Source organism: Coregonus lavaretus, assembly GCF_964263955.1.
Source record: "Coregonus lavaretus genome assembly, chromosome: 1".
Lineage (NCBI taxonomy): Eukaryota > Metazoa > Chordata > Actinopteri > Salmoniformes > Salmonidae > Coregonus > Coregonus lavaretus.
The window spans coordinates 28,020,090-28,047,174 of NC_139988.1; the positions used below are offsets into that span (position 1 = coordinate 28,020,090).

At 44.1% G+C, this 27,085-nt stretch overlaps 1 protein-coding gene across 1 annotated transcript in view; it reads right to left on the reverse strand.

The window, feature by feature from the left end:
- Window positions 1-27,085, reverse strand: part of LOC311139895 (zinc finger matrin-type protein 4-like) — a gene marked incomplete at both ends in the record, with an annotated part of 156,977 nt that overhangs the window by 100,287 nt on the left and 29,605 nt on the right. The gene's annotated exons all lie outside the window — the stretch shown is intronic.

Sequence of the window (27,085 nt, forward strand, 5' to 3'; positions counted from 1 at the left end):
CCATTATTTCTGTCCCCTTCTCTCTCATTTCTCTCTGTCCCCTTCTCTCTCATTTCTCTATATCTATCCCCTTCTCTATCTCTGTCCCCTTCTCTCTCATTCCATTATCTCTGTCCCCTTCTCTCTAATTTCTCTATCTCCGTCCCCTTCTCTCTCATTTCTCTATCTCTGTCCCCTTCTCTCTCATTTCTCTATATCTGTCCCCTTCTCTATCTCTGTCCCCTTCTCTCTCATTTCTCTATATCTGTCCCCTTCTCTATCTCCGTCCCCTTCTCACTCATTTCTCTTTCTCTGTCTCCTTCTCTCTCATTCCATTATCTCTGTCCCCTTCTCTCTCATTCCATTATCTCTGTCCCATTCTCTCTCATTCCCTCTATCTCTGTCCCCCTCTCTCTCATTTCTCTATATCTGTCCCCTTCACTATCTCTGTCCCCTTCTCTCTCATTTCTCTTTCTCTGTCTCCTTCTCTCTCATTTATCTATCTCTGTCCCCTTCTCTCTCATTTCTCTATCTCTGTCCCCTTCTCTCTCATTCCATTATCTCTGTCCCCTTCTCTCTCATTTCTCTATCTCTGTCCCCTTCTCTCTCATTCCATTATCTCTGTCCCCTTCTCTCTCATTTCTCTATCTCTGTCCCCTTCTCTCTCATTTCTCTATCTCTGTCCCCTTCTCTCTCATTCCATTATCTCTGTCCCCTTCTCTCTCATTTCTCTATCTCTGTCCCATTCTCTCTCATTTCTCTATCTCTGTCCCCTTCTCTCTCATTCCATTATTTCTGTCCCCTTCTCTCTCATTTCTCTATCTCTGTCCCCTTCTCTCTCATTTCTCTATATCTATCCCCTTCTCTATCTCTGTCCCCTTCTCTCTCATTCCATTATCTCTGTCCCCTTCTCTCTCATTTCTCTATCTCCGTCCCCTTCTCTCTCATTTCTCTATCTCTGTCCCCTTCTCTCTCATTTCTCTATATCAGTCCCCTTCTCTATCTCTGTCCCCTTCTCTCTCATTTCTCTATATCTGTCCCCTTCTCTATCTCCGTCCCCTTCTCACTCATTTCTCTTTCTCTGTCTCCTTCTCTCTCATTCCATTATCTCTGTCCCCTTCTCTCTCATTCCATTATCTATGTCCCCTTATCTCTCATTTCTCTATCTCTGTCTCCTTCTCTCTCATTTCTCTATCTCTGTCCCCTTCTCTCTCATTTCTCTATCTCTGTCTCCTTCACTCTCATTCCTCTATCTCTGTCCCCTTCTCTCTCATTCCTCTATCTCTGTCCCCTTCTCTCTCATTTCTCTATCTCTGTCCCCTTCTCTCTCATTTCTCTATCTCTGTCTCCTTCTCTCTCATTTCTCTATCTCTGTCCGCTTCTCTCTCATTCCATTATCTCTGTCCCCTTCTCTCTCATTTCTCTATCTCTGTCCCCTTCTCTCTCATTCCATTATCTCTGTCCCCTTCTCTCTCATTTCTCTATCTCTGTCCCCTTCTCTCTCATTTCTCTATCTCTGTCCCCTTCTCTCTCATTCCATTATCTCTGTCCCCTTTTCTCTCATTTCTCTATCTCTGTCCCCTTCTCTCTCATTTCTCTATCTCTGTCCCCTTCTCTCTCATTCCATTATCTCTGTCCCCTTCTCTCTCATTCCATTATCGCTGTCCCCTTCACTCTCATTTCTCTATATCTGTCCCATTCTCTCTCATTCCATTATCTCTGTCCCCTTCTCTCACATTTCGCTATCTATGTCCCCTTCTCTCTCATTCCATTATCTCTGTCCCCTTCTCTCTCATTCTATTATCTCTGTCCCCTTCTCTCTCATTTCTCTATCTCTGTCCCCTTCTCTCTCATTCCATTATCTCTGTCCCATTCTCTCTCATTCCCTCTATCTCTGTCCCCCTCTCTCTCATTTCTCTATATCTGTCCCCTTCACTATCTCTGTCCCCTTCTCTCTCATTTCTCTTTCTCTGTCTCCTTCTCTCTCATTTATCTATCTCTGTCCCCTTCTCTCTCATTTCTCTATCCCCTTCTCTCTCATTCCATTATCTCTGTCCCCTTCTCTCTCATTTCTCTATCTCTGTCCCCTTCTCTCTCATTCCATTATCTCTGTCCCCTTCTCTCTCATTTCTCTATCTCTGTCCCCTTCTCTCTCATTTCTCTATCTCTGTCCCCTTCTCTCTCATTCCATTATCTCTGTCCCCTTCTCTCTCATTTCTCTATCTCTGTCCCATTCTCTCTCATTTCTCTATCTCTGTCCCCTTCTCTCTCATTCCATTATTTCTGTCCCCTTCTCTCTCATTTCTCTATCTCTGTCCCCTTCTCTCTCATTTCTCTATATCTATCCCCTTCTCTATCTCTGTCCCCTTCTCTCTCATTCCATTATCTCTGTCCCCTTCTCTCTCATTTCTCTATCTCCGTCCCCTTCTCTCTCATTTCTCTATCTCTGTCCCCTTCTCTCTCATTTCTCTATATCTGTCCCCTTCTCTATCTCTGTCCCCTTCTCTCTCATTTCTCTATATCTGTCCCCTTCTCTATCTCCGTCCCCTTCTCACTCATTTCTCTTTCTCTGTCTCCTTCTCTCTCATTCCATTATCTCTGTCCCCTTCTCTCTCATTCCATTATCTATGTCCCCTTCTCTCTCATTTCTCTATCTCTGTCCCCTTCTCTCTCATTTCTCTATATCTGTCCCCTTCTCTATCTCTGTCCCCTTCTCTCTCTTTCCCTCTATCTCTGTCCCCTTCTCTCTCATTTCTCTATCTCTGTCCCCTTCTCTCTCATTCCATTATCTCTGTCCCCTTCTCTCTCATTCCATTATCGCTGTCCCCTTCACTCTCATTTCTCTATATCTGTCCCATTCTCTCTCATTCCATTATCTCTGTCCCCTTCTCTCACATTTCGCTATCTATGTCCCCTTCTCTCTCATTCCATTATCTCTGTCCCCTTCTCTCTCATTCTATTATCTCTGTCCCCTTCTCTCTCATTTCTCTATCTCTGTCCCCTTCTCTCTCATTCCATTATCTCTGTCCCATTCTCTCTCATTCCCTCTATCTCTGTCCCCCTCTCTCTCATTTCTCTATATCTGTCCCCTTCACTATCTCTGTCCCCTTCTCTCTCATTTCTCTTTCTCTGTCTCCTTCTCTCTCATTTATCTATCTCTGTCCCCTTCTCTCTCATTTCTCTATCTCTGTCCCCTTCTCTCTCATTCCATTATCTCTGTCCCCTTCTCTCTCATTTCTCTATCTCTGTCCCCTTCTCTCTCATTCCATTATCTCTGTCCCCTTCTCTCTCATTTCTCTATCTCTGTCCCCTTCTCTCTCATTTCTCTATCTCTGTCCCCTTCTCTCTCATTCCATTATCTCTGTCCCCTTCTCTCTCATTTCTCTATCTCTGTCCCATTCTCTCTCATTTCTCTATCTCTGTCCCCTTCTCTCTCATTCCATTATTTCTGTCCCCTTCTCTCTCATTTCTCTATCTCTGTCCCCTTCTCTCTCATTTCTCTATATCTATCCCCTTCTCTATCTCTGTCCCCTTCTCTCTCATTCCATTATCTCTGTCCCCTTCTCTCTCATTTCTCTATCTCCGTCCCCTTCTCTCTCATTTCTCTATCTCTGTCCCCTTCTCTCTCATTTCTCTATATCTGTCCCCTTCTCTATCTCTGTCCCCTTCTCTCTCATTTCTCTATATCTGTCCCCTTCTCTATCTCCGTCCCCTTCTCACTCATTTCTCTTTCTCTGTCTCCTTCTCTCTCATTCCATTATCTCTGTCCCCTTCTCTCTCATTCCATTATCTATGTCCCCTTCTCTCTCATTTCTCTATCTCTGTCCCCTTCTCTCTCATTTCTCTATATCTGTCCCCTTCTCTATCTCTGTCCCCTTCTCTCTCTTTCCCTCTATCTCTGTCTCCTTCTCTCTCATTTCTCTATCTCTGTCCCCTTCTCTCTCATTTCTTTATCTCTGTCCCCTTCTCACCCATTTCTCTATTTCTGTCCCCTTCTCTATCATTCCATTATCTCTGTCCCCTTCTCTCTCATTTCACTATCTCTGTCCCCTTCTCTCTCATTCCATTATCTCTGTCCCCTTCTCTCTCATTTCTCTATCTCTGTCCCCTTCTCTCTCATTTCTCTATATCTGTCCCCTTCTCTCTCATTCCCTCTATCTATGTCTCATTCTCTCTGATTTCTCTATCTCTGTCCCTTTCTCTCTCATTACTCTATATCTGTCCCCTTCTCTATCTCTGTCCACTTCTCTCTCATTCCCTCTATCTCTGTCCCCTTATCTCTCATTTCTCTATATCTGTCCCCTTCTCTATCTCTGTCCCCTTCTCTCTCATTTCTCTTTCTCTGTCTCCTTCTCTCTCATTCCATTATCTCTGTCCCCTTCTCTCTCATTCCATTATCTCTGTCCCCTTCTCTCTCATTTCTCTATCTCTGTCCCCTTCTCTCTCATTTCTCTATATCTGTCCCCTTCTCTATCTCTGTCCCCTTCTCTCTCTTTCCCTCTATCTCTGTCTCCTTCTCTCTCATTTCTCTATCTCTGTCCCCTTCTCTCTCATTTCTTTATCTCTGTCCCCTTCTCACCCATTTCTCTATTTCTGTCCCCTTCTCTATCATTCCATTATCTCTGTCCCCTTCTCTCTCATTTCACTATCTCTGTCCCCTTCTCTCTCATTCCATTATCTCTGTCCCCTTCTCTCTCATTTCTCTATCTCTGTCCCCTTCTCTCTCATTTCTCTATATCTGTCCCCTTCTCTCTCATTCCCTCTATCTATGTCTCATTCTCTCTGATTTCTCTATCTCTGTCCCTTTCTCTCTCATTACTCTATATCTGTCCCCTTCTCTATCTCTGTCCACTTCTCTCTCATTCCCTCTATCTCTGTCCCCTTATCTCTCATTTCTCTATATCTGTCCCCTTCTCTATCTCTGTCCCCTTGTCTCTCATTTCTCTTTCTCTGTCTCCTTCTCTCTCATTCCATTATCTCTGTCCCCTTCTCTCTCATTCCATTATCTCTGTCCCCTTCTCTCTCATTTCTCTATCTCTGTCCCCTTCTCTCTTATTTCTCTATATCTGTCCCCTTCTCAATCTCTATCCCCTTCTCTCTCTTTCCCTCTATCTCTGTCTCATTCTCTCTAATTTCTCTATCTCTGTACCCTTCTCTCTCATTTCTCTATCTCTGTCCCCTTCTCTCACATTTTTCTATCTCTGTCTCCTTCTCTCTCATTTCTCTATCTCTGTCCCCTTCTCTCTCATTCCCTCTATCTCTGTCCCCTTCTCTCTCATTTCTCTATCTCTGTCCCCTTCTCTCTAATTTCTCTATCTCTGTCTCCTTCTCTCTCATTTCTCTATCTCTGTCCCCTTCTCTCTCATTTCTCTATCTCTGTCTCCTTCACTCTCATTTCTCGATCTCTGCCCCCTTCTCTCTCATTCCATTATCTCTGTCCCCTTCTCTCTCATTTCTCTATCTCTGTCCCCTTCTCTCTCATTCCATTATCTCTGTCCCCCTCTCTCTCATTTCTCTTTCTCTGTCTCCTTCACTCTCATTCCATTATCTCTGTCCCCTTCTCTCTCATTCCATTATTTCTGGCCCCTTCTCTCTCATTTCTCTATCTCTGTCCCCTTCTCTCTCATTTCTCTATCTCTGTCCCCTTCTCTCTCATTTCTCTATCTCTGTCCCCTTCTCTCTCATTCCATTATCTCGGTCCCCTTCTCTCTCATTTATCTATCTCTGTCCCCTTCTCTCTCATTCCATTATCTCTGTCCCCTTCTCTCTCATTCCATTATCTCTGTCCCCTTCACTCTCATTTCTCTATCTCTGTCCCCTTCTCTCTCATTCCATTATCTCTGTCCCCTTCTCTCGCATTTCGCTATCTATGTCCCCTTCTCTCTCATTCCATTATCTCTGTCCCCTTCTCTCTCATTCTATTATCTCTGTCCCCTTCTCTCTCATTTCTCTATCTCTGTCCCCTTCTCTCTCATTCCATTATCTCTGTCCCATTCTCTCTCATTCCCTCTATCTCTGTCCCCCTCTCTCTCATTTCTCTATATCTGTCCCCTTCTCTATCTCTGTCCCCTTCTCTCTCATTTCTCTTTCTCTGTCTCCTTCTCTCTCATTTATCTATCTCTGTCCCCTTCTCTCTCATTTCTCTATCTCTGTCCCCTTCTCTCTCATTCCATTATCTCTGTCCCCTTCTCCCTCATTTCTCTATCTCTGTCCCCTTCTCTCTCATTCCATTATCTCTGTCCCCTTCTCTCTCATTTCTCTATCTCTGTCCCCTTCTCTCTCATTTCTCTATCTCTGTCCCCTTCTCTCTCATTCCATTATCTCGGTCCCCTTCTCTCTCATTTATCTATCTCTGTCCCCTTCTCTCTCATTCCATTATCTCTGTCCCCTTCTCTCTCATTCCATTATCGCTGTCCCCTTCACTCTCATTTCTCTATATCTGTCCCATTCTCTCTCATTCCATTATCTCTGCCCCCTTCTCTCACATTTCGCTATCTATGTCCCCTTCTCTCTCATTCCATTATCTCTGTCCCCTTCTCTCTCATTCTATTATCTCTGTCCCCTTCTCTCTCATTTCTCTGTCTCTGTCCCCTTCTCTCTCATTCCATTATCTCTGTCCCATTCTCTCTCATTCCCTCTATCTCTGTCCCCCTCTCTCTCATTTCTCTATATCTGTCCCCTTCACTATCTCTGTCCCCTTCTCTCTCATTTCTCTATCTCTGTCCCCTTCTCTCTCATTTCTCTATCTCTGTCCCCTTCTCTCTCATTTCTCTATCTCTGTCCCCTTCTCTCTCATTCCATTATCTCGGTCCCCTTCTCTCTCATTTATCTATCTCTGTCCCCTTCTCTCTCATTCCATTATCTCTGTCCCCTTCTCTCTCATTCCATTATCTCTGTCCCCTTCACTCTCATTTCTCTATCTCTGTCCCCTTCTCTCTCATTCCATTATCTCTGTCCCCTTCTCTCGCATTTCGCTATCTATGTCCCCTTCTCTCTCATTCCATTATCTCTGTCCCCTTCTCTCTCATTCTATTATCTCTGTCCCCTTCTCTCTCATTTCTCTATCTCTGTCCCCTTCTCTCTCATTCCATTATCTCTGTCCCCTTCTCTCTCATTTCTCTATCTCTGTCCCCTTCTCTCTCATTTCTCTATCTCTGTCCCCTTCTCTCTCATTTCTCTATCTCTGTCCCCTTCTCTCTCATTCCATTATCTCGGTCCCCTTCTCTCTCATTTATCTATCTCTGTCCCCTTCTCTCTCATTCCATTATCTCTGTCCCCTTCTCTCTCATTCCATTATCTCTGTCCCCTTCACTCTCATTTCTCTATCTCTGTCCCCTTCTCTCTCATTCCATTATCTCTGTCCCCTTCTCTCGCATTTCGCTATCTATGTCCCCTTCTCTCTCATTCCATTATCTCTGTCCCCTTCTCTCTCATTCTATTATCTCTGTCCCCTTCTCTCTCATTTCTCTATCTCTGTCCCCTTCTCTCTCATTCCATTATCTCTGTCCCATTCTCTCTCATTCCCTCTATCTCTGTCCCCCTCTCTCTCATTTCTCTATATCTGTCCCCTTCTCTATCTCTGTCCCCTTCTCTCTCATTTCTCTTTCTCTGTCTCCTTCTCTCTCATTTATCTATCTCTGTCCCCTTCTCTCTCATTTCTCTATCTCTGTCCCCTTCTCTCTCATTCCATTATCTCTGTCCCCTTCTCTCTCATTTCTCTATCTCTGTCCCCTTCTCTCTCATTCCATTATCTCTGTCCCCTTCTCTCTCATTTCTCTATCTCTGTCCCCTTCGCTCTCATTTCTCTATCTCTGTCCCCTTCTCTCTCATTCCATTATCTCGGTCCCCTTCTCTCTCATTTATCTATCTCTGTCCCCTTCTCTCTCATTCCATTATCTCTGTCCCCTTCTCTCTCATTCCATTATCGCTGTCCCCTTCACTCTCATTTCTCTATATCTGTCCCATTCTCTCTCATTCCATTATCTCTGCCCCCTTCTCTCACATTTCGCTATCTATGTCCCCTTCTCTCTCATTCCATTATCTCTGTCCCCTTCTCTCTCATTCTATTATCTCTGTCCCCTTCTCTCTCATTTCTCTGTCTCTGTCCCCTTCTCTCTCATTCCATTATCTCTGTCCCATTCTCTCTCATTCCCTCTATCTCTGTCCCCCTCTCTCTCATTTCTCTATATCTGTCCCCTTCACTATCTCTGTCCCCTTCTCTCTCATTTCTCTTTCTCTGTCTCCTTCTCTCTCATTTATCTATCTCTGTCCCCTTCTCTCTCATTTCTCTATCTCTGTCCCCTTCTCTCTCATTCCATTATCTCTGTCCCCTTCTCTCTCATTTCTCTATCTCTGTCCCCTTCTCTCTCATTCCATTATCTCTGTCCCCTTCTCTCTCATTTCTCTATCTCTGTCCCCTTCTCTCTCATTTCTCTATATCTGTCCCCTTCTCTATCTATGTCCCCTTCTCTCTCATTCCCTATATCTCTGTCTCATTCTCTCTCATTTCTCTGTCTCTGTCCCCTTCTCTCTCATTTCTCTATCTCTGTCCCCTTCTCTCTCATTCCATTATCTCTGTCCCTTTATCTCTCATTTCTCTATCTCTGTCTCCTTCTCTCTCATTTCTCTATCTCTGTCCCCTTCTCTCTCATTTCTCTATCTCTGTCTCTTTCACTCTCATTCCTCTATCTCTGTTCCCTTCTCTCTCATTCCTCTATCTCTGTCCCCTTCTCTCTCATTTCTCTATCTCTGTCTCCTTCTCTCTCATTTCTCTATCTCTGTCCGCTTCTCTCTCATTCCATTATCTCTGTCCCCTTCTCTCTCATTTCTCTATCTCTGTCCCCTTCTCTCTCATTCCATTATCTCTGTCCCCTTCTCTCTCATTTCTCTATCTCTGTCCCCTTCTCTCTCATTTCTCTATCTCTGTCCCCTTCTCTCTCATTCCATTATCTCGGTCCCCTTCTCTCTCATTTATCTATCTCTGTCCCCTTCTCTCTCATTCAATTATCGCTGTCCCCTTCACTCTCATTTCTCTATATCTGTCCCATTCTCTCTCATTCCATTATCTCTGTCCCCTTCTCTCACATTTCGCTATCTATGTCCCCTTCTCTCTCATTCCATTATCTCTGTCCCCTTCTCTCTCATTCTATTATCTCTGTCCCCTTCTCTCTCATTTCTCTATCTCTGTCCCCTTCTCTCTCATTCCATTATCTCTGTCCCATTCTCTCTCATTCCCTCTATCTCTGTCCCCCTCTCTCTCATTTCTCTATATCTGTCCCCTTCACTATCTCTGTCCCCTTCTCTCTCATTTCTCTTTCTCTGTCTCCTTCTCTCTCATGTATCTATCTCTGTCCCCTTCTCTCTCATTTCTCTATCTCTGTCCCCTTCTCTCTCATTCCATTATCTCTGTCCCCTTCTCTCTCATTTCTCTATCTCTGTCCCCTTCTCTCTCATTCCATTATCTCTGTCCCCTTCTCTCTCATTTCTCTATCTCTGTCCCCTTCTCTCTCATTTCTCTATATCTGTCCCCTTCTCTATCTATGTCCCCTTCTCTCTCATTCCCTATATCTCTGTCTCCTTCTCTCTCATTTCTCTATCTCTGTCCCCTTCTCTCTCATTTCTCTATCTCTGTTCCCTTCTCTCTAATTTTTCTATCTCTGTCTCCTTCTCTCTCATTTCTCTATCTCTGTCCCCTTCTCTCTCATTCCCTCTATCTCTGTCCCCTTCTCTCTCATTTCTCTATCTCTGTCCCCTTCTCTCTCATTTCTCTATCTCTGTCCCCTTCTCTCTCATTCCATTATCTCTGTCCCTTTATCTCTCATTTCTCTATCTCTGCCTCCTTCTCTCTCATTTCTCTATCTCTGTCCCCTTCTCTCTCATTTCTCTATCTCTGTCTCCTTCACTCTCATTCCTCTATCTCTGTTCCCTTCTCTCTCATTCCTCTATCTCTGTCCCCTTCTCTCTCATTCCTCTATCTCTGTCCCCTTCTCTCTCATTTCTCTATCTCTGTCCCCTTCTCTCTCATTTCTCTATCTCTGCCTCCTTCTCTCTCATTTCTCTATCTCTGTCCCCTTCTCTCTCATTCCATTATCTCTGTCCCCTTCTCTCTCATTTCTCTATCTCTGTCCCCTTCTCTCTCATTCCATTATCTCTGTCCCCTTCTCTCTCATTTCTCTATCTCTGTCCCCTTCTCTCTCATTTCTCTATCTCTGTCCCCTTCTCTCTCATTTCTCTATCTCTGTCCCCTTCTCTCTCATTTCACTATCTCTGTCTCCTTCTCTCTCATTTCTCTATCTCTGTCCCCTTCTCTCTCATTTCTCTATCTCTGTCTCCTTCACTCTCATTCCTCTATCTCTGTTCCCTTCTCTCTCATTCCTCTATCTCTTTCCCCTTCTCTCTCATTTCTCTATCTCTGTCTCATTCTCTCTCATTTCTCTATCTCTGTCCCCTTCTCTCTCATTCCATTATCTCTGTCTCCTTCTCTCTCATTTCTCTATCTCTGTCCCCTTCTCTCTCATTCCATTATCTATGTCCCCTTCTCTCTCATTCCCTCTATCTCTGTCCCCTTCTCTCTCATTCCATCATCTCTGTCCCCTTCTCTCGCATTTCGCTATCTATGTCCCCTTCTCTCTCATTCCATTATCTCTGTCCCCTTCTCTCTCATTCTATTATCTCTGTCCCCTTCTCTCTCATTACTCTATCTCTGTCCCCTTCTCTCTCATTCCATTATCTCTGTCCCATTCTCTCTCATTCCCTCTATCTCTGTCCCCCTCTCTCTCATTTCTCTATATCTGTCCCCTACTCTATCTCTGTCCCCTTCTCTCTCATTTCTCTTTCTCTGTCTCCTTCTCTCTCATTTCTCTATCTCTGTCCCCTTCTCTCTCATTTCTCTATCTCTGTCCCCTTCTCTCTCATTCCATTATCTCTGTCCCCTTCTCTCTCATTTCTCTATCTCTGTCCCCTTCTCTCTCATTCCATTATCTCTGTCCCCTTCTCTCTCATTTCTCTATATCTGTCCCCTACTCTATCTCTGTCCCCTTCTCTCTCATTTCTCTTTCTCTGTCTCCTTCTCTCTCATTTCTCTATCTCTGTCCCCTTCTCTCTCATTTCTCTATCTCTGTCCCCTTCTCTCTCATTCCATTATCTCTGTCCCCTTCTCTCTCATTTCTCTATCTCTGTCCCCTTCTCTCTCATTTCTCTATATCTGTCCCCTTCTCTATCTATGTCCCCTTCTCTCTCATTCCCTATATCTCTGTCCCCTTCTCTCTCATTTCTCTATCTCTGTCCCCTTCTCTCTCATTTCTCTATCTCTGTCCCCTTCTCTCTCATTCCATTATCTTTGTCCCTTTATCTCTCATTTCTCTATCTCTGCCTCCTGCTCTCTCATTTCTCTATCTCTGTCCCCTTCTCTCTCATTTCTCTATCTCTGTCTCCTTCACTCTCATTCCTCTATCTCTGTTCCCTTCTCTCTCATTCCTCTATCTCTGTCCCCTTCTCTCTCATTCCTCTATCTCTGTCCCCTTCTCTCTCATTTCTCTATCTCTGTCCCCTTCTCTCTCATTTCTCTATCTCTGTCTCCTTCTCTCTCATTTCTCTATCTCTGTCCCCTTCTCTCTCATTCCATTATCTCTGTCCCCTTCTCTCTAATTTCTCTATCTCTGTCCCCTTCTCTCTCATTCCATTATCTCTGTCCCCTTCTCTCTCATTTCTCTATCTCTGTCCCCTTCTCTCTCATTTCTCTATCTCTGTCCCCTTCTCTCTCATTTCTCTATCTCTGTCCCCTTCTCTCTCATTTCACTATCTCTGTCTCCTTCTCTCTCATTTCTCTATCTCTGTCCCCTTCTCTCTCATTTCTCTATCTCTGTCTCCTTCACTCTCATTCCTCTATCTCTGTTCCCTTCTCTCTCATTCCTCTATCTCTGTCCCCTTCTCTCTCATTTCTCTATCTCTGTCTCATTCTCTCTCATTTCTCTATCTCTGTCCCCTTCTCTCTCATTCCATTATCTCTGTCCCCTTCTCTCTCATTTCTCTATCTCTGTCCCCTTCTCTCTCATTCCATTATCTATGTCCCCTTCTCTCTCATTCCCTCTATCTCTGTCCCCTTCTCTCTCATTCCATCATCTCTGTCCCCTTCTCTCGCATTTCGCTATCTATGTCCCCTTCTCTCTCATTCCATTATCTCTGTCCCCTTCTCTCTCATTCTATTATCTCTGTCCCCTTCGCTCTCATTTCTCTATCTCTGTCCCCTTCTCTCTCATTCCATTATCTCTGTCCCATTCTCTCTCATTCCCTCTATCTCTGTCCCCCTCTCTCTCATTTCTCTATCTCTGTCTCCTTCTCTCTCATTTCTCTATCTCTGTCCCCTTCTCTCTCATTCCATTATCTCTGTCCCCTTCTCTCTCATTTCTCTATCTCTGTCCCCTTCTCTCTCATTTCTCTATATCTGTCCCCTTCTCTATCTCTGTCCCCTTCTCTCTCATTCCCTATATCTCTGTCTCCTTCTCTCTCATTTCTCTATCTCTGTCCCCTTCTCTCTCATTCCCTCTATCTCTGTCCCCTTCTCTCTCATTTCTCTATCTCTGTCCCCTTCTCTCTCATTTCTCTATCTCTGTCCCCTTCTCTCTCATTCCATTATCTCTGTCCCCTTATCTCTCATTTCTCTATCTCTGTCTCCTTCTCTCTCATTTCTCTATCTCTGTCCCCTTCTCTCTCATTTTTCTATATCTGTCTCCTTCACTCTCATTCCTCTATCTCTGTCCCCTTCTCTCTCATTCCTCTATCTCTGTCCCCTTCTCTCTCATTTCTCTATCTCTGTCCCCTTCTCTCTCATTTCTCTATCTCTGTCTCCTTCTCTCTCATTTCTCTATCTCTGTCCGCTTCTCTCTCATTCCATTATCTCTGTCCCCTTCTCTCTCATTTCTCTATCTCTGTCCCCTTCTCTCTCATTCCATTATCTCTGTCCCCTTCTCTCTCATTTCTCTATCTCTGTCCCCTTCTCTCTCATTTCTCTATCTCTTTCCCCTTCTCTCTCATTCCATTATCTCGGTCCCCTTCTCTCTCATTTATCTATCTCTGTCCCCTTCTCTCTCATTCCATTATCTCTGTCCCCTTCTCTCTCATTCCATTATCGCTGTCCCCTTCACTCTCATTTCTCTATATTTGTCCCATTCTCTCTCATTCCATTATCTCTGTCCCCTTCTCTCACATTTCGCTATCTATGTCCCCTTCTCTCTCATTCCATTATCTCTGTCCCCTTCTCTCTCATTCTATTATCTCTGTCCCCTTCTGTCTCATTTCTCTATCTCTGTCCCCTTCTCTCTCATTCCATTATCTCTGTCCCATTCTCTCTCATTCCCTCTATCTCTGTCCCCCTCTCTCTCATTTCTCTATATCTGTCCCCTTCACTATCTCTGTCCCCTTCTCTCTCATTTCTCTTTCTCTGTCTCCTTCTCTCTCATTTATCTATCTCTGTCTCCTTCTCTCTCATTTCTCTATCTCTGTCCCCTTCTCTCTCATTTCTCTATCTCTGTCTCCTTCACTCTCATTCCTCTATCTCTGTTCCCTTCTCTCTCATTCCTCTATCTCTGTCCCCTTCTCTCTCATTTCTCTATCTCTGTCCCCTTCTCTCTCATTTCTCTATCTCTGTCCCCTTCTCTCTCATTTCTCTATCTCTGTTCCCTTCTCTCTAATTTTTCTATCTCTGTCTCCTTCTCTCTCATTTCTCTATCTCTGTCCCCTTCTCTCTCATTCCCTCTATCTCTGTCCCCTTCTCTCTCATTTCTCTATCTCTGTCCCCTTCTCTCTCATTTCTCTATCTCTGTCCCCTTCTCTCTCATTCCATTATCTCTGTCCCCTTATCTCTCATTTCTCTATCTCTGTCTCCTTCTCTCTCATTTCTCTATCTCTGTCCCCTTCTCTCTCATTTTTCTATATCTGTCTCCTTCACTCTCATTCCTCTATCTCTGTCCCCTTCTCTCTCATTCCTCTATCTCTGTCCCCTTCTCTCTCATTTCTCTATCTCTGTCCCCTTCTCTCTCATTTCTCTATCTCTGTCTCCTTCTCTCTCATTTCTCTATCTCTGTCCGCTTCTCTCTCATTCCATTATCTCTGTCCCCTTCTCTCTCATTTCTCTATCTCTGTCCCCTTCTCTCTCATTCCATTATCTCTGTCCCCTTCTCTCTCATTTCTCTATCTCTGTCCCCTTCTCTCTCATTTCTCTATCTCTTTCCCCTTCTCTCTCATTCCATTATCTCGGTCCCCTTCTCTCTCATTTATCTATCTCTGTCCCCTTCTCTCTCATTCCATTATCTCTGTCCCCTTCTCTCTCATTCCATTATCGCTGTCCCCTTCACTCTCATTTCTCTATATTTGTCCCATTCTCTCTCATTCCATTATCTCTGTCCCCTTCTCTCACATTTCGCTATCTATGTCCCCTTCTCTCTCATTCCATTATCTATGTCCCCTTCTCTCTCATTCTATTATCTCTGTCCCCTTCTGTCTCATTTCTCTATCTCTGTCCCCTTCTCTCTCATTCCATTATCTCTGTCCCATTCTCTCTCATTCCCTCTATCTCTGTCCCCCTCTCTCTCATTTCTCTATATCTGTCCCCTTCACTATCTCTGTCCCCTTCTCTCTCATTTCTCTTTCTCTGTCTCCTTCTCTCTCATTTATCTATCTCTGTCTCCTTCTCTCTCATTTCTCTATCTCTGTCCCCTTCTCTCTCATTTCTCTATCTCTGTCTCCTTCACTCTCATTCCTCTATCTCTGTTCCCTTCTCTCTCATTCCTCTATCTCTGTCCCCTTCTCTCTCATTCCTCTATCTCTGTCTCCTTCTCTCTAATTTCTCTATCTCTGTCCGCTTCTCTCTCATTTCTCTATCTCTGTCCCCTTCTCTCTCATTTCTCTATCTCTGTCCCCTTCTCTCTCATTCCATTATCTCTGTCCCCTTCTCTCTCATTTCTCTATCTCTGTCCCCTTCTCTCTCATTTCTCTATCTCTTTCCCCTTCTCTCTCATTCCATTATCTCGGTCCCCTTCTCTCTCATTTATCTATCTCTGTCCCCTTCTCTCTCATTCCATTATCTCTGTCCCCTTCTCTCTCATTCCATTATCGCTGTCCCCTTCACTCTCATTTCTCTATATTTGTCCCATTCTCTCTCATTCCATTATCTCTGTCCCCTTCTCTCACATTTCGCTATCTCTGTCCCCTTCTCTCTCATTCCATTATCTCTGTCCCCTTCTCTCTCATTTCTCTATCTCTGTCCCCTTCTCTCTCATTCCATTATCTATGTCCCCTTCTCTCTCATTCCCTCTATCTCTGTCCCCTTCTCTCTCATTCCATCATCTCTGTCCCCTTCTCTCGCATTTCGCTATCTATGTCCCCTTCTCTCTCATTCCATTATCTCTGTCCCCTTCTCTCTCATTCTATTATCTCTGTCCCCTTCGCTCTCATTTCTCTATCTCTGTCCCCTTCTCTCTCATTCCATTATCTCTGTCCCATTCTCTCTCATTCCCTCTATCTCTGTCCCCCTCTCTCTCATTTCTCTATCTCTGTCTCCTTCTCTCTCATTTCTCTATCTCTGTCCCCTTCTCTCTCATTCCATTATCTCTGTCCCCTTCTCTCTCATTTCTCTATCTCTGTCCCCTTCTCTCTCATTTCTCTATATCTGTCCCCTTCTCTATCTCTGTCCCCTTCTCTCTCATTCCCTATATCTCTGTCTCCTTCTCTCTCATTTCTCTATCTCTGTCCCCTTCTCTCTCATTCCCTCTATCTCTGTCCCCTTCTCTCTCATTTCTCTATCTCTGTCCCCTTCTCTCTCATTTCTCTATCTCTGTCCCCTTCTCTCTCATTCCATTATCTCTGTCCCCTTATCTCTCATTTCTCTATCTCTGTCTCCTTCTCTCTCATTTCTCTATCTCTGTCCCCTTCTCTCTCATTTTTCTATATCTGTCTCCTTCACTCTCATTCCTCTATCTCTGTCCCCTTCTCTCTCATTCCTCTATCTCTGTCCCCTTCTCTCTCATTTCTCTATCTCTGTCCCCTTCTCTCTCATTTCTCTATCTCTGTCTCCTTCTCTCTCATTTCTCTATCTCTGTCCGCTTCTCTCTCATTCCATTATCTCTGTCCCCTTCTCTCTCATTTCTCTATCTCTGTCCCCTTCTCTCTCATTCCATTATCTCTGTCCCCTTCTCTCTCATTTCTCTATCTCTGTCCCCTTCTCTCTCATTTCTCTATCTCTTTCCCCTTCTCTCTCATTCCATTATCTCGGTCCCCTTCTCTCTCATTTATCTATCTCTGTCCCCTTCTCTCTCATTCCATTATCTCTGTCCCCTTCTCTCTCATTCCATTATCGCTGTCCCCTTCACTCTCATTTCTCTATATTTGTCCCATTCTCTCTCATTCCATTATCTCTGTCCCCTTCTCTCACATTTCGCTATCTATGTCCCCTTCTCTCTCATTCCATTATCTCTGTCCCCTTCTCTCTCATTCTATTATCTCTGTCCCCTTCTGTCTCATTTCTCTATCTCTGTCCCCTTCTCTCTCATTCCATTATCTCTGTCCCATTCTCTCTCATTCCCTCTATCTCTGTCCCCCTCTCTCTCATTTCTCTATATCTGTCCCCTTCACTATCTCTGTCCCCTTCTCTCTCATTTCTCTTTCTCTGTCTCCTTCTCTCTCATTTATCTATCTCTGTCTCCTTCTCTCTCATTTCTCTATCTCTGTCCCCTTCTCTCTCATTTCTCTATCTCTGTCTCCTTCACTCTCATTCCTCTATCTCTGTTCCCTTCTCTCTCATTCCTCTATCTCTGTCCCCTTCTCTCTCATTTCTCTATCTCTGTCCCCTTCTCTCTCATTTCTCTATCTCTGTCCCCTTCTCTCTCATTTCTCTATCTCTGTTCCCTTCTCTCTAATTTTTCTATCTCTGTCTCCTTCTCTCTCATTTCTCTATCTCTGTCCCCTTCTCTCTCATTCCCTCTATCTCTGTCCCCTTCTCTCTCATTTCTCTATCTCTGTCCCCTTCTCTCTCATTTCTCTATCTCTGTCCCCTTCTCTCTCATTCCATTATCTCTGTCCCCTTATCTCTCATTTCTCTATCTCTGTCTCCTTCTCTCTCATTTCTCTATCTCTGTCCCCTTCTCTCTCATTTTTCTATATCTGTCTCCTTCACTCTCATTCCTCTATCTCTGTCCCCTTCTCTCTCATTCCTCTATCTCTGTCCCCTTCTCTCTCATTTCTCTATCTCTGTCCCCTTCTCTCTCATTTCTCTATCTCTGTCTCCTTCTCTCTCATTTCTCTATCTCTGTCCGCTTCTCTCTCATTCCATTATCTCTGTCCCCTTCTCTCTCATTTCTCTATCTCTGTCCCCTTCTCTCTCATTCCATTATCTCTGTCCCCTTCTCTCTCATTTCTCTATCTCTGTCCCCTTCTCTCTCATTTCTCTATCTCTTTCCCCTTCTCTCTCATTCCATTATCTCGGTCCCCTTCTCTCTCATTTATCTATCTCTGTCCCCTTCTCTCTCATTCCATTATCTCTGTCCCCTTCTCTCTCATTCCATTATCGCTGTCCCCTTCACTCTCATTTCTCTATATTTGTCCCATTCTCTCTCATTCCATTATCTCTGTCCCCTTCTCTCACATTTCGCTATCTATGTCCCCTTCTCTCTCATTCCATTATCTATGTCCCCTTCTCTCTCATTCTATTATCTCTGTCCCCTTCTGTCTCATTTCTCTATCTCTGTCCCCTTCTCTCTCATTCCATTATCTCTGTCCCATTCTCTCTCATTCCCTCTATCTCTGTCCCCCTCTCTCTCATTTCTCTATATCTGTCCCCTTCACTATCTCTGTCCCCTTCTCTCTCATTTCTCTTTCTCTGTCTCCTTCTCTCTCATTTATCTATCTCTGTCTCCTTCTCTCTCATTTCTCTATCTCTGTCCCCTTCTCTCTCATTTCTCTATCTCTGTCTCCTTCACTCTCATTCCTCTATCTCTGTTCCCTTCTCTCTCATTCCTCTATCTCTGTCCCCTTCTCTCTCATTCCTCTATCTCTGTCTCCTTCTCTCTAATTTCTCTATCTCTGTCCGCTTCTCTCTCATTTCTCTATCTCTGTCCCCTTCTCTCTCATTTCTCTATCTCTGTCCCCTTCTCTCTCATTCCATTATCTCTGTCCCCTTCTCTCTCATTTCTCTATCTCTGTCCCCTTCTCTCTCATTTCTCTATCTCTTTCCCCTTCTCTCTCATTCCATTATCTCGGTCCCCTTCTCTCTCATTTATCTATCTCTGTCCCCTTCTCTCTCATTCCATTATCTCTGTCCCCTTCTCTCTCATTCCATTATCGCTGTCCCCTTCACTCTCATTTCTCTATATTTGTCCCATTCTCTCTCATTCCATTATCTCTGTCCCCTTCTCTCACATTTCGCTATCTATGTCCCCTTCTCTCTCATTCCATTATCTCTGTCCCCTTCTCTCTCATTCTATTATCTCTGTCCCCTTCTGTCTCATTTCTCTATCTCTGTCCCCTTCTCTCTCATTCCATTATCTCTGTCCCATTCTCTCTCATTCCCTCTATCTCTGTCCCCCTCTCTCTCATTTCTCTATATCTGTCCCCTTCACTATCTCTGTCCCCTTCTCTCTCATTTCTCTTTCTCTGTCTCCTTCTCTCTCATTTATCTATCTCTGTCTCCTTCTCTCTCATTTCTCTATCTCTGTCCCCTTCTCTCTCATTTCTCTATCTCTGTCTCCTTCACTCTCATTCCTCTATCTCTGTTCCCTTCTCTCTCATTCCTCTATCTCTGTCCCCTTCTCTCTCATTCCTCTATCTCTGTCCCCTTCTCTCTCATTTCTCTATCTCTGTCCCCTTCTCTCTCATTTCTCTATCTCTGTCTCCTTCTCTCTCATTTCTCTATCTCTGTCCCCTTCTCTCTCATTCCATTATCTCTGTCCCCTTCTCTCTCATTTCTCTATCTCTGTCCCCTTCTCTCTCATTCCATTATCTCTGTCCCCTTCTCTCTCATTTCTCTATCTCTGTCCCCTTCTCTCTCATTTCTCTATCTCGGTCCCCTTCTCTCTCATTTCTCTATCTCTGTTCCCTTCTCTCTAATTTTTCTATCTCTGTCTCCTTCTCTCTCATTTCTCTATCTCTGTCCCCTTCTCTCTCATTCCCTCTATCTCTGTCCCCTTCTCTCTCATTTCTCTATCCCTGTCCCCTTCTCTCTCATTTCTCTATCTCTGTCCCCTTCTCTCTCATTCCATTATCTCTGTCCCCTTATCTCTCATTTCTCTATCTCTGTCTCCTTCTCTCTCATTTCTCTATCTCTGTCCCCTTCTCTCTCATTTCTCTATCTCTGTCTCCTTCACTCTCATTCCTCTATCTCTGTCCCCTTCTCTCTCATTCCTCTATCTCTGTCCCCTTCTCTCTCATTTCTCTATCTCTGTCCCCTTCTCTCTCATTTCTCTATCTCTGTCTCCTTCTCTCTCATTTCTCTATCTCTGTCCGCTTCTCTCTCATTCCATTATCTCTGTCCCCTTCTCTCTCATTTCTCTATCTCTGTCCCCTTCTCTCTCATTCCATTATCTCTGTCCCCTTCTCTCTCATTTCTCTATCTCTGTCCCCTTCTCTCTCATTTCTCTATCTCTGTCCCCTTCTCTCTCATTCCATTATCTCGGTCCCCTTCTCTCTCATTTATCTATCTCTGTCCCCTTCTCTCTCATTCCATTATCTCTGTCCCCTTCTCTCTCATTCCATTATCGCTGTCCCCTTCACTCTCATTTCTCTATATCTATCCCATTCTCTCTCATTCCATTATCTCTGTCCCCTTCTCTCACATTTCGCTATCTATGTCCCCTTCTCTCTCATTCCATTATCACTGTCCCCTTCTCTCTCATTCTATTATCTCTGTCCCCTTCTCTCTCATTTCTCTATCTCTGTCCCCTTCTCTCTCATTCCATTATCTCTGTCCCATTCTCTCTCATTCCCTCTATCTCTGTCCCCCTCTCTCTCATTTCTCTATATCTGTCCCCTTCACTATCTCTGTCCCCTTCTCTCTCATTTCTCTTTCTCTGTCTCCTTCTCTCTCATTTATCTATCTCTGTCCCCTTCTCTCTCATTTCTCTATCTCTGTCCCCTTCTCTCTCATTCCATTATCTCTGTCCCCTTCTCTCTCATTTCTCTATCTCTGTCCCCTTCTCTCTCATTCCATTATCTCTGTCCCCTTCTCTCTCATTTCTCTATCTCTGTCCCCTTCTCTCTCATTTCTCTATATCTGTCCCCTTCTCTATCTATGTCCCCTTCTCTCTCATTCCCTATATCTCTGTCTCCTTCTCTCTCATTTCTCTGTCTCTGTCCCCTTCTCTCTCATTTCTCTATCTCTGTCCCCTTCTCTCTCATTCCTTTATCTCTGTCCCTTTATCTCTCATTTCTCTATCTCTGTCTCCTTCTCTCTCATTTCTCTATCTCTGTCCCCTTCTCTCTCATTTCTCTATCTCTGTCTCCTTCACTCTCATTCCTCTATCTCTGTTCCCTTCTCTCTCATTCCTCTATCTCTGTCCCCTTCTCTCTCATTTCTCTATCTCTGTCTCCTTCTCTCTCATTTCTCTATCTCTGTCCGCTTCTCTCTCATTCCATTATCTCTGTCCCCTTCTCTCTCATTTCTCTATCTCTGTCCCCTTCTCTCTCATTCCATTATCTCTGTCCCCTTCTCTCTCATTTCTCTATCTCTGTCCCCTTCTCTCTCATTTCTCTATCTCTGTCCCCTTCTCTCTCATTCCATTATCTCGGTCCCCTTCTCTCTCATTTATCTATCTCTGTCCCCTTCTCTCTCATTCCATTATCTCTGTCCCCTTCTCTCTCATTCAATTATCGCTGTCCCCTTCACTCTCATTTCTCTATATCTGTCCCATTCTCTCTCATTCCATTATCTCTGTCCCCTTCTCTCACATTTCGCTATCTATGTCCCCTTCTCTCTCATTCCATTATCTCTGTCCCCTTCTCTCTCATTCTATTATCTCTGTCCCCTTCTCTCTCATTTCTCTATCTCTGTCCCCTTCTCTCTCATTCCATTATCTCTGTCCCATTCTCTCTCATTCCCTCTATCTCTGTCCCCCTCTCTCTCATTTCTCTATATCTGTCCCCTTCACTATCTCTGTCCCCTTCTCTCTCATTTCTCTTTCTCTGTCTCCTTCTCTCTCATGTATCTATCTCTGTCCCCTTCTCTCTCATTTCTCTATCTCTGTCCCCTTCTCTCTCATTCCATTATCTCTGTCCCCTTCTCTCTCATTTCTCTATCTCTGTCCCCTTCTCTCTCATTCCATTATCTCTGTCCCCTTCTCTCTCATTTCTCTATCTCTGTCCCCTTCTCTCTCATTTCTCTATATCTGTCCCCTTCTCTATCTATGTCCCCTTCTCTCTCATTCCCTATATCTCTGTCTCCTTCTCTCTCATTTCTCTATCTCTGTCCCCTTCTCTCTCATTTCTCTATCTCTGTTCCCTTCTCTCTAATTTTTCTATCTCTGTCTCCTTCTCTCTCATTTCTCTATCTCTGTCCCCTTCTCTCTCATTCCCTCTATCTCTGTCCCCTTCTCTCTAATTTCTCTATCTCTGTCCCCTTCTCTCTCATTTCTCTATCTCTGTCCCCTTCTCTCTCATTCCATTATCTCTGTCCCTTTATCTCTCATTTCTCTATCTCTGCCTCCTTCTCTCTCATTTCTCTATCTCTGTCCCCTTCTCTCTCATTTCTCTATCTCTGTCTCCTTCACTCTCATTCCTCTATCTCTGTTCCCTTCTCTCTCATTCCTCTATCTCTGTCCCCTTCTCTCTCATTCCTCTATCTCTGTCCCCTTCTCTCTCATTTCTCTATCTCTGTCCCCTTCTCTCTCATTTCTCTATCTCTGTCTCCTTCTCTCTCATTTCTCTATCTCTGTCCCCTTCTCTCTCATTCCATTATCTCTGTCCCCTTCTCTCTCATTTCTCTATCTCTGTCCCCTTCTCTCTCATTCCATTATCTCTGTCCCCTTCTCTCTCATTTCTCTATCTCTGTCCCCTTCTCTCTCATTTCTCTATCTCTGTCCCCTTCTCTCTCATTTCTCTATCTCTGTCCCCTTCTCTCTCATTTCACTATCTCTGTCTCCTTCTCTCTCATTTCTCTATCTCTGTCCCCTTCTCTCTCATTTCTCTATCTCTGTCTCCTTCACTCTCATTCCTCTATCTCTGTTCCCTTCTCTCTCATTCCTCTATCTCTGTCCCCTTCTCTCTCATTTCTCTATCTCTGTCTCATTCTCTCTCATTTCTCTATCTCTGTCCCCTTCTCTCTCATTCCATTATCTCTGTCCCCTTCTCTCTCATTTCTCTATCTCTGTCCCCTTCTCTCTCATTCCATTATCTATGTCCCCTTCTCTCTCATTCCCTCTATCTCTGTCCCCTTCTCTCTCATTCCATCATCTCTGTCCCCTTCTCTCGCATTTCGCTATCTATGTCCCCTTCTCTCTCATTCCATTATCTCTGTCCCCTTCTCTCTCATTCTATTATCTCTGTCCCCTTCTCTCTCATTTCTCTATCTCTGTCCCTTTCTCTCTCATTCCATTATCTCTGTCCCATTCTCTCTCATTCCCTCTATCTCTGTCCCCCTCTCTCTCATTTCTCTATATCTGTCCCCTACTCTATCTCTGTCCCCTTCTCTCTCATTTCTCTTTCTCTGTCTCCTTCTCTCTCATTTCTCTATCTCTGTCCCCTTCTCTCTCATTTCTCTATCTCTGTCCCCTTCTCTCTCATTCCATTATCTCTGTCCCCTTCTCTCTCATTTCTCTATCTCTGTCCCCTTCTCTCTCATTCCATTATCTCTGTCCCCTTCTCTCTCATTTCTCTATATCTGTCCCCTACTCTATCTCTGTCCCCTTCTCTCTCATTTCTCTTTCTCTGTCTCCTTCTCTCTCATTTCTCTATCTCTGTCCCCTTCTCTCTCATTTCTCTATCTCTGTCCCCTTCTCTCTCATTCCATTATCTCTGTCCCCTTCTCTCTCATTTCTCTATCTCTGTCCCCTTCTCTCTCATTTCTCTATATCTGTCCCCTTCTCTATCTATGTCCCCTTCTCTCTCATTCCCTATATCTCTGTCTCCTTCTCTCTCATTTCTCTATCTCTGTCCCCTTCTCTCTCATTTCTCTATCTCTGTTCCCTTCTCTCTAATTTTTCTATCTCTGTCTCCTTCTCTTTCATTTCTCTATCTCTGTCCCCTTCTCTCTCATTCCCTCTATCTATGTCCCCTTCTCTCTCATTTCTCTATCTCTGTCCCCTTCTCTCTCATTTCTCTATCTCTGTCCCCTTCTCTCTCATTCCATTATCTCTGTCCCTTTATCTCTCATTTCTCTATCTCTGCCTCCTTCTCTCTCATTTCTCTATCTCTGTCCCCTTCTCTCTCATTTCTCTATCTCTGTCTCCTTCACTCTCATTCCTCTATCTCTGTTCCCTTCTCTCTCATTCCTCTATCTCTGTCCCCTTCTCTCTCATTCCTCTATCTCTGTCCCCTTCTCTCTCATTTCTCTATCTCTGTCCCCTTCTCTCTCATTTCTCTATCTCTGTCTCCTTCTCTCTCATTTCTCTATCTCTGTCCCCTTCTCTCTCATTCCATTATCTCTGTCCCCTTCTCTCTCATTTCTCTATCTCTGTCCCCTTCTCTCTCATTCCATTATCTCTGTCCCCTTCTCTCTCATTTCTCTATCTCTGTCCCCTTCTCTCTCATTTCTCTATCTCTGTCCCCTTCTCTCTCATTTCTCTATCTCTGTCCCCTTCTCTCTCATTTCACTATCTCTGTCTCCTTCTCTCTCATTTCTCTATCTCTGTCCCCTTCTCTCTCATTTCTCTATCTCTGTCTCCTTCACTCTCATTCCTCTATCTCTGTTCCCTTCTCTCTCATTCCTCTATCTCTGTCCCCTTCTCTCTCATTTCTCTATCTCTGTCTCATTCTCTCTCATTTCTCTATCTCTGTCCCCTTCTCTCTCATTCCATTATCTCTGTCCCCTTCTCTCTCATTTCTCTATCTCTGTCCCCTTCTCTCTCATTCCATTATCTATGTCCCCTTCTCTCTCATTCCCTCTATCTCTGTCCCCTTCTCTCTCATTCCATCATCTCTGTCCCCTTCTCTCGCATTCCGCTATCTATGTCCCCTTCTCTCTCATTCCATTATCTCTGTCCCCTTCTCTCTCATTCTATTATCTCTGTCCCCTTCTCTCTCATTTCTCTATCTCTGTCCCCTTCTCTCTCATTCCATTATCTCTGTCCCATTCTCTCTCATTCCCTCTATCTCTGTCCCCCTCTCTCTCATTTCTCTATATCTGTCCCCTACTCTATCTCTGTCCCCTTCTCTCTCATTTCTCTTTCTCTGTCTCCTTCTCTCTCATTTCTCTATCTCTGTCCCCTTCTCTCTCATTTCTCTATCTCTGTACCCTTCTCTCTCATTCCATTATCTCTGTCCCCTTCTCTCTCATTTCTCTATCTCTGTCCCCTTCTCTCTCATTCCATTATCTCTGTCCCCTTCTCTCTCATTTCTCTATCTCTGTCCCCTTCTCTCTCATTTCTCTATATCTGCCCCCTTCTCTATCTCTGTCCCCTTCTCTCTCATTCCCTATATCTCTGTCTCCTTCTCTCTCATTTCTCTATCTCTGTCCCCTTCTCTCTCATTTCTCTATCTCTGTTCCCTTCTCTCTAATTTTTCTATCTCTGTCTCCTTCTCTCTCATTTCTCTATCTCTGTCCCCTTCTCTCTCATTCCCTCTATCTCTGTCCCCTTCTCTCTCATTTCTCTATCTCTGTCCCCTTCTCTCTCATTTCTCTATCTCTGTCCCCTTCTCTCTCATTCCATTATCTCTGTCCCCTTATCTCTCATTTCTCTATCTCTGTCCCCTTCTCTCTCATTTCTCTATCTCTGTCTCCTTCACTCTCATTCCTCTATCTCTGTTCCCTTCTCTCTCATTCCTCTATCTCTGTCCCCTTCTCTCTCATTCCTCTATCTCTGTCCCCTTCTCTCTCATTTCTCTATCTCTGTCCCCTTCTCTCTCATTTCTCTATCTCTGTCTCCTTCTCTCTCATTTCTCTATCTCTGTCCCCTTCTCTCTCATTCCATTATCTCTGTCCCCTTCTCTCTAATTTCTCTATCTCTGTCCCCTTCTCTCTCATTCCATTATCCCTGTCCCCTTCTCTCTCATTTCTCTATCTCTGTCCCCTTCTCTCTCATTTCTCTATCTCTGTCCCCTTCTCTCTCATTTCTCTATCTCTGTCCCCTTCTCTCTCATTCCATTATCCCTGTCCCATTCTCTCTCATTTCTCTATCTCTGTCCCCTTCTCTCTCATTCCATTATCTCTGTCCCCTTCTCTCTCATTCCATTATCTCTGTCCCCTTCTCTCTAATTTCTCTATCTCTGTCCCCTTCTCTCTCATTCCATTATCTCTGTCTCCTTCTCTCTCATTTCTCTATCTCTGTCCCCTTCTCTCTCAATTCTCTATCTCTGTCCCCTTCTCTCTCATTCCATTATCTCTGTCTCCTTCTCTCTCATTTCTCTATCTCTGTCCCCTTCTCTCTCATTCCATTATCTCTGTCCCCTTCTCTCTCATTTCTCTATCTCTGTCCCCTTCTCTCTCATTCCATTATCTCTGTCCCCTTCTCTCTCATTCCATTATCTCTGTCCCCTTCTCTCTCATTTCTCTATCTCTGTCCCCTTCTCTCTCATTTCTCTATATCTGTCCCCTTCTCTATCTCTGTCCTCTTCTCTCTCATTCCATTACCTCTGTCCCCTTCTCTCTCATTACTCTATCTCTGTCCCCTTCTCTCTCATTCCTCTATCTCTGTCCCCTTCTCTCTCATTCCTCTATCTCTGTCCCATTCTCTCTCATTCCTATATCTCTGTCCCCTTCTCTCTCATTCTATTATCTCTGTCCCCTTCTCTCTCATTTCTCTATCTCTGTCCCCTTCTCTCTCATTTCTCTTTCTCTGAACCCTTCTCTCTCATTCCTCTATCTCTGTTCCCTTTTCTCTCATTACTCTATCTCTGTCCCCTTCTCTCTGATTCTTCTATCTCTCTGTATCTTTACCTGTCTTAGCATTTCTCCATTCATGTCTCTCTTCCCTGTATGTGTCCTACAGAGTGTCCTACAGAGTGATAACTCCTACGAGTATTAATATGTACATAATTATTTGTATGTGCATGTGTACGTCTCCTTCAAATCCTCCATGAATAGTGTCAAAACAAAACAGACTGTGGCTGTGTCTGGATACCCATACTAGTGTACTACATACTTAAACTGCATACTATATACTCATCGTCGCATACTATTTAGCACGTACCGTTTAGTAAGCATGTAGTATGCCACGGCCGCAACGGCTCCTGACTGGCTGAGTAAATTCAAATTCAACAGACATGCATCCCATTAACCAGACTGATAATAGCTCATTTCCAATTACATTAATTTCTCTAAAGTGGAGATATAGCCTTACTCAGGCTGGTTATAGGCAGACTATCATATTCGACCTACAGTGGGGAAAAAAAGTATTTAGTCAGCCACCAATTGTGCAAGTTCTCCCACTTAAAAAGATGAGAGAGGCCTGTAATTTTCATCATAGGTACACATCAGCTATGACAGACAAATTGAGAAAAAAAATCCAGAAAATCACATTGTAGGATTTTTTATGAATTTATTTGCAAATTATGGTGGAAAATAAGTATTTGGTCACCTAAAAACAAGCAAGATTTCTGGCTCTCACAGACCTGTAACTTCTTCTTTAAGAGGCTCCTCTGTCCTCCACTCGTTACCTGTATTAATGGCACCATGTTTGAACTTGTTATCAGTATAAAAGACACCTGTCCACAACCTCAAACAGTCACACTCCAAACTCCACTATGGCCAAGACCAAAGAGCTGTCAAAGGACACCAGAAACAAAATTGTAGACCTGCACCAGGCTGGGAAGACTGAATCTGCAATAGGTAAGCAGCTTGGTTTGAAGAAATCAACTGTGGGAGCAATTATTAGGAAATGGAAGACATACAAGACCACTGACAATCTCCCTCGATCTGGGGCTCCACGCAAGATCTCACCCCGTGGGGTCAAAATGATCACAACAACGGTGA